Genomic DNA, 8,753 nt, shown 5'->3' on the forward strand with positions numbered 1-8,753 from the left:
CTAATTTAATAACCTTGATGGGGCCTCATAGACTGCGCATGAAGCTGTTTCTTATCAACAGTTGCAACTTAAGACTTAAGAGCCTCTCACTTTTTATTATTATCTTGTGGGAATACTAGGATTCTCATGATACCAGAAAAATATGTTTTAACAACCAAGGCAAAACTCACGGGTAGACCAGGTGTTCTAATCATGGGCCCTTTGCTTTTATATTCTTTATCTTAACAAGTGAGAGGACTCCATGGTACAAGAATATATATTAGTTTTAGAGAAAACCTGATATATCCTTATTTTAGAAAAGTGGGAAAAAGCCTGGTACTGCATATTATTAGTTTTAAGAAGTAGCCTGGTACCAGAAAGTATATCATTAATTTTAGAGGTAAAGGCTGTCTAACAAACCAGACGTTTAGGGTTAATTAAGCCTTCTGACACACAAAAGCAGGGAAAAAGGTTCTATAAATATGGGAGCAAAATTACAATTAGGTATTGGTTGAGTTTGTTAACATAGACTTAACTGGTCCATCTTTCAAATACCTCTGCGAAGCTGACTGCTGGTGTTGTATTCAGAACCTCTGGTTTGGACGACTGTCCTTTCTTTGTTCTGTTTTATATTTTAAGACATGCTTCTCTGCAGGAGGGTAAGCATAATCTTGAATTTACATCTCACCTATATTATTAGCATTAGAGATGTTATTATATTATAAGCAATTAGTGTAAATGGGTGCCTTAGACTGCCTGAAGGTACGTGTTTTTAACAATATTGCTTTATATATTATTAATGCTGCTAGTTTGCAAAGACACTAGGTTGCTTGAACTGTCTATGAGCTAGGATTCGAAGTAGATCTGCGACCACTTGATCCATTTAAGTGTTAATAAACCGAAAAAGTAAATATATACTCTGAGTCGTTAAACTTTGAATACCTGTCTGATTATTCTTGATTTAACGTGAAAATCTGTAAGCCAGTAAATTAACAATGCACTTTAGCAGTTTATGCAATCGATTTGTCCTCCTGTTTGCCTACCCTGATTCTACTAGAGAATAAAAGAAGTGCTCGAACGTGACCCCTGAATGAAGAGGTCTCTGCCCCCTCGTACTGTACGCTTATTCTTTCCTGTTTGGTCAAAGAAGCTTGCCAGGGCTACTTTCAGCAGATCTCAGATCTTGGTACGGCCTTTAGTTATAGTACAAGTGGCGCAAGGTTACATTAAAAATGGATTTTCACTGCTGAAGCATAAGGTATGACTTTCGAACATGTTTCCATGCAACAACAAAAAAGTTTTGGATCAATTGAACAGCTTTTGAGCGCTAGAGGGCGATTTACCCCCAATTAAAGTTATATTCATTCTAATAGCACATGCTCCGACTAACAACCCTTGGACCTCACTTCACCCAGAGCCCCATGCTTTACCAGAATAACATTAGAAAACTCAACAGTAGTGGGAGTGAGAGCAAGAAAGAAAAAGATACTGGGCATGAACATGACCAAACCCCTCAAATGGATATTGCATTGCACTCTAGCAAGTTATCTTTGACACTATTTTAAGTGTGTGCACGCTTTGGACAAGATTCAATTTGGCAGTGAATGACTCTCAGTGTCTTCACTAATACAGACTTTATTTTCAAAACAATCTGGCAATTGGGTCAGGATCGCAGTTCCTTAAGGTGTATTTTCAAAACATTCTTAACATTGCAAGGTTCATGAACACAGGTATAATAATGTTGATCTATGTTACCATTTTTTCCCAACAAATAAAAGTACGCTACAACAGTGTAGTAATTTTCCTTTCTCAGAAAGATGTCAATTGCACCTTGAAAAATCTGACCATTCTACCCCAACTTTTTAGAAACAAACATGTTGCCCAAAATAGTGATTCAACATAAACTAATTTGACTTTGATTACATAATTACTTTAACTACATCAAGACAACTTCTTAGACAAAATCTTGTACCTGGTAGATACCAGTAAATAACTTTATTACTAGGAATCAGGTAAACAAGGGCTATCGGTACATTTGCACTGGAACTAATTGTGCTCCCTGTGCTTCCATATTAATACCCACTTTAATCTGCACGTGGAGTGATTGTGCAATTTCTGTGCCTAAATACAACTATATATTTTAAATCACTGGTGATAACCTACACTCCGTGCACCAATACATATACTCCAACATTAACACGCCACATACAACATAAAACACATAAATACGCATAGGGGCGTGGCACCCCGCCACAATGTCCAAGGAAATCATCTATCCCTATGTGGAATTTCTAGGCTGCTTAGTCCTTTATTTAGGTTTTGTGAAATAGATTAACTGTAAGGTCGTTCAGCTAGCTTCAGAGACTTTACCCCGAAAGCTCTAGGGTGGGAAGCCTTATCTGATTCTGAATTAAGGCCATCAGCTTTTGTGAATTACTTTTCTAAGAAAAGTAATAATAAGAAAGGTACTCAAATATCCATCCCTGAAGAGACTTACAGTAGCTGGTAATGTACTCCCAGTTGTGCAAAAAGGTAAAACCTTTGCTAGCACCTGGTTAGCACCTGGTATTTGTACTAGTTCCCCTTTCCTTTAAAGGCTTTATTTAGAAGAATGACTTCATATTTCTGTATGCCATGTGTATAGCAGAGAAAACACAGCACTTTCCCATTCATCAACCACAAACAATGGATGAACTTTATATATATTTTTTTATATTTTATTTGGTTCCTGGACATAAAAGTAATTAAAAAGAAAAAGCTGAATACAATTATAAAATTGCCACCACAGTTTAGGTAGTTTTGTAATAGCTATGGGATAGAGTAAAAACTGCTGTTGTGATGCCATTTGTAGACAATTGCCGTTGGATCTTTATGGGTCGGTTCTGAACTCAGTATAGTTCAGTTCATTTGGAGTATAGTGTGAACAACAAAGCTCATTTGGCTAAAAAAAAGATAAGAAAATTTGGGAACCCCTGTCTTAAGCCATTGGGTAGAGATGTTGGGTATGTAGTATAACTTGTACTGTATTATTATACAAAGTGGAGAAAATATTTTACTCTTATACTTACAGCTATGGCCAAAAGTTTTGCATCACCTACAATTTTAGGATTGAGATATAATACAAATAAATAAAAATAAACTATATGAACATATTTTATTTAACATCATGTAATCAAAGAAATTACAAAATGATATCGCAAAAGTTTACCGGAAGTTGTACAGTATTTCGTAATGTCACGTTTTTCAAATTTTTGTCATTTTTCATTAAGTATATGGAAAACTACAAAGCGGTATATAATTCAATATGTTAACATTATGCGACGGCCAGGCTAAGGTCTCTTGAAAGAGAGCGATAGCCCCAGAATTGTAGTACCGACTACTCCAGATTTGTGCTATAAGCACAGAACAAATATTGATAATAACTTTACTTTCTCTCTTATTTTTCTCTTATTGACACACAGGTTCGATGTACCATAAAGTGGGGCAACAACAACCCAAATCACACCAGAACACCAAGGTAAGTAATAACAACAGTGCCCTTTATTAAGTAGTTAAAAACAACACTGGCGAATGGTAAAACAAACAATAAATTCTTAAGATCAAGAATCACATTACGCGTATAATAAAACTCCTGATTACTTGCCCTGGTCGGTGCACCAGTAACAGAAAATGACTCCAATCTCCTGCTCCCCCAAATTTAGTGAAACCAATTCTCCTTTCCCACAGCAGGGGGCGCCACTCTAGTACTGAGCCCAACATACAGACTACAACGGCCGGCCTCATGGCTGTGCGTGACGTTTCTCTGCGGCACAATCTCGTAGAGGACCAATCATGTAATTATACCAATCGGCAATCGATCCACCTCAAGGAAAGCAAAAAAAATAGGTTCAGGATAGAATACTGTTCAAGATTCCTACCCAGACATTACTACCATAAACAAATATGTATATAGATTACTACGACAGGAATGTGTGAAGCATAGAAGCAGCAGGGGGAGTAGTACAAACCACAGTCCTATAACCTTCAAATAGTACACAATAAAACTATTAAAACCACATTTTGTTAAAACTTATTAAAACAAGTACGTCTTATATAAATAAATACACGTTTGGTTTGCAACTCTTCAGTGAAGGGGAATGCCCAGCCTGACAGCACTGTTTGGATACATTATCTTTATTTTATCTCTCGTGCCAGTTTTTGTTTGTTTGTAGGAACTCTAGAAACTGTGAGTGATCCATATTTTCCCCTTTTCTGTGAGTACAAACAAAAGAGTTTAACACACACACACACACACACACACAGGCTACACTCATCTAAACTCACGCAACACCAACCTCCAAACAAAGGATTTTCCCCTCCTTAAATACCATGTGGCTGGAGCCTAATTAACCACTAATCATCCAATTAAGGCTCCAGACACATTCTCACATATTTTATGGCATGGAGAATTTTAACCCCGTCCCTGCCAACCCTATATTCCCAACACACACAAATATACAATTTACATTTAGGGCTTTCATCTTGCCACAGTCTGTGTCAAAGCTCTTTTCAAAATGGCCGCTGTAGTCACTGGGGTTTGAGATCTGTCCTCTAAATCAGTGGTTTTCAACCCCGGTCCTGAGGACCCACTGTGTCTGCTGGTTTTCATTCAATTGAAATGATAATTTGCTTAATTAGACTCTTTTAATTGTTTTCAGCTCTTAAACAGTTGCAGAGTTCAAGTCAGCTATACCATTTTATAAGTAACTTGAACTCTGCAACTGTTTAAGAGCTGAAAACAATAAAAAGGGTATAATTAAGCAATTTATCATTTGAATACAGTGTTTAGTTAAGTAATTGAGAGCTCAGTTGGAATGAAAACCAGAAGACACAGTGGGTCCCCAGGACCAGGGTTGGAAACCACTGATCTAAATCACTGCAGAAAGAGTGATTAAAATAAAATTTAAAAAAAGTGCTCTGGCTTTTCTGTTTCATGCCACATCATGTTTGACAATGTGGGCAATCATTCTTAAACTATCAGTGCACTAGAGACGCCATTTGAAAATAGTTTTGAAACGGACTTTAAAATTCAAAACTGTAAAAAGTTGTCAGGATGTGAACAATGAAAAGAAAAATTACAGGTACATTAGTCAGTTTTAGTGACACGTGAGGACGTGTAACACTGTAGATTTTCAGATCCATGCTACTTATTCTTTAATGTCAATAGCAATAATAATAAATTATTAATTAAGGGATAGCATTAAGTTGGTTTATTTTTCAGCCAGTAACCTACGCAATGGTACACGAAAGCCGGTATTAAACTATCTCAGCACATCAGTAGAACTTTCGCATCAGGTTTTTGAATACAATAAAAAATATTTGAAAATAAATTAACACAAATAAGAGTTGTTTGGTTGAAGTGACAATGAAGACACTGAACTGTACCATTTACAATTTGGAGAAGGAAATCAACTAACTTAAAATACATGGTAGTTTATAAATTACATTAAAACATAAAAGGAACTGGGGTACTTGGATTATTTAATCCACAAGAAATAAGTATAAAATCAACTCAACAAACATGGTATTACTCACAGTGAACATCCTAACCACAGAAAAAGAACTATCACCCTTAACATGACCATCTATTCTAAGCCCTAACCTTTGAATAAAAATAACAATGCTGCTCTCATTAGTAGTACAGATAGTGGACAAAAAAAATGGAAACACCTGGGTAAATGAGGGACACCAAGTATATTGAAAGCAAGGGCTTCCACACAGGTGTGGCTCATGCGTTAGCATGCATCCCAGCATGCTTAGGGTCATGTATAAAAATGCTGGACAGGCCTGGTTGCCTATAATTCTGGCTAGCATGGCTGCAAGAGGAGACCTCAGTGACTTTGAAAGAGGGGTGATTGTTGGGGCGCGTTTGGCAGGAGCTGTCAGGACCAAGACAGCTCAACTTGCTGATTTTTCACGAGCAATGGTGTCTAAGCTGATGTTGGCATTGAGTTGCACTTAGGAATGCGATCAGTGCTGTTTTACAAGGAATTTACTGGAGTTTCCCAGTAAAGTAGGCACATGCCAAGACCCATTGCACTGTATGTCATCTTAATAAGCAATACTGAAGATTGCTGACTCTGTGACCCACATATACAGTATGTGTTACTAACCTCTGTAAAACTGTAAATTATGTCAGCGATATAAACTTGGGTACTTCCCAATTATAATTGTTGGTTCCCAGAGCTGAAAAGGACTTTCATTTCATTGATATGATGGGAGCTGGTTTCCTGAGTCTGCTCAAACACAATTCCCCTCCAGTTGAGGTTCCTAAAATCGTAAAATCCACCTTCTGTCCTGTATTAACATGGGTACCATTTTCACAGTAACATTCCTGTCCTTGGTTAGTTCATACAACATTACATGTGAATTACAGGTCAGTTGTAATCAGATTTTCATAGCTGGCACTTTACTTCTGCTTCTCACTGCGTCTTATATATATATATATATATATATATATATATATATATATATATATATATATATATATATATAATGGATGTCTGGTTTTCATGGGTGGATTGTGGTCAGGTTTATATAATTAATATTTCATTACAGATTTTAGCATCCAGACTGCAAGCAAATGCAAAAACACTTTCTGTCCCTGTTGTGATCGACCATTGGGCATAAAAACTGGATGTTTTCAAGGCTGTTTAGGAAACTAATTTAAAATGGGCGTTTATTCATTTAGATTAAATAAAAAACAAGCATATTACATGTTTGTAATGGACTCGGTAATGTTGAATTTGCTGATTTAGATTCTGAGGGTTCTTACCTTTTATAAGCAGTTTCAAAATAATTGCTGGCCCCCTTTGGTTACTTTGGTAATTTTATTTTAAAGACAATGCTATATGTGTAAATGTTCTTCTACTTCCTGGTATACAATCACTTCCTGTGCTGTATCTTCTTGTCACCTCAATCATATAGCTGCAGACAGGTCATGTGACCTACCACAAAGGAAGGGTTTAGTATTTAGATATCAGTAAAGATTAGGTATCACTTAAACTATAAAATGCGCTATATAAATATTTTAAATACTGGGAATAGTGGATAGTGTTGTTACTAGCTCAAATTACTTCACTTGTATAAGAGTAGACTACTATATTCAGTGTGCTTAGCTGGGTCAACCTTTATTAAGCCGCTTGTTCCTGTCAGAACGAAATGGACCTTTGTTGGAAATGTAAACACAGCAGGTTGTCTAGGCTGGAAACAAAAGCATATGCAAAACTACTGTATCGGATTTATTAGGTCAACAGGAAGGAATGTTTTTTTTTTTATCAACGTAACTCATAGCATTTTGTTTCTATTTAAATAGGACATGAAAACACTGTGTTGTGTTATTTAAAAGACAAAACAAATAAATAAAATGTAGTTCAGCTGGGTTTGATTTCTTGAGACAAGTGACTGGTGAAACTCGAGACACAAAAGTGAATTTGAAGAGTGACCCAAAATATTTCTAACTCAGTGGTGTATACCACCTGACTTCATGTGTGACATTCAAGTGTGAATCACAGTTAAGTCATATCAGTTTGTGTACCTTTTAAACTGCAACGCTTAGCATTCTGAGTAGGAAACTTGTACCTTTCCTGGAAGGGATATGAGTTAGAGAGTGTTAAGGCTTTCTTAAGAGTTAGCGTAGGTGCACTTTAGAGATCCTCTCTGTGATACAGTTACCTGTGGCTGGAACCATGGGGTCACACTGTAGATTGGTAATAATAATGTAGGCTGTTTCTGTGGCTTAGCTAAGACGTTGAGGTATTGTACACCTGCAGTCTAACCACTTCACACATTGTTTCAAAAACAGTCAGATGTGAGGAAGGCTTGGGATGGATCTGTGTCTCCATGTTGAATTCCTGTGCTGTGCTAGTAGCTGTGCACTCTTTTCCAGTCAACACAGTAAAAACAGGTCTGAACGCCTCTTCACGGCTCGGGTACAGCAGTGGAAACAGGATATAAGACTAGGTGGCCAAAGATGGCCCTTCCAATCCTGTTCTTTGTTTCAGCCATATTCTAAATTGTTTAATTGGACCAATTTAACCACCTCCATTATTTTTAGAGTCCCGTGAAATCCTTTTTATTTTTTATAATTTTTCTTTTTAGTTTTTTACAAATTTCGTTTTTATTTCTCTTACCTCGGTTATTAGATTAACACCACAAACAGGGTTTTTTAAAAATTTGCTAACATTCGCAGGAGCACGGTTGGACTGGGAGAGAGACGGTTGAAGCAGGGAAAGAGCGGCAATATTATTGTTTAAAATACCAGCTAAAACTGAGTCAGCTGGTTGTCAATATAAATTGTAACAGGGTACAGTAACTAGCAGCGGTAATAGTGGTCTGCTGAACTGGTTTGTTAAGGACTGGGGTGAAGACGAATTCTTGCAAGTCGATTGTTCCCTTTCCAGTCAGTGTACTAGTTTAACGATCGTCTCCTATCATCACAAGAACGGGGCTCAAATGTTTCTGATACCTTGTTTTCTTTTCAGTTGTTTATTCCGGGTCAGTGAGGGACTGCTTACTGACCCATTAACTTCAACCTGAAGTGGATGGCATTCTACACTGACGGCAAGATAATTACTGAGTTATTTCAATATTCTCATTTTAATTTAGAATTTGTGTGAATTGTTTCATAAATCTACAGTTCTTTTATACTCTCTATCTTCCCCTTTCCCCATACTTCTTATACAGTCTGTTAAATTAATTATTGTTCTGCCCCCATACTTTGTGGTCTGTGTGAA

This window comes from Acipenser ruthenus, chromosome 6 (assembly GCF_902713425.1).
Source record: "Acipenser ruthenus chromosome 6, fAciRut3.2 maternal haplotype, whole genome shotgun sequence".
NCBI classification, from domain to species: Eukaryota; Metazoa; Chordata; class Actinopteri; order Acipenseriformes; family Acipenseridae; genus Acipenser; species Acipenser ruthenus.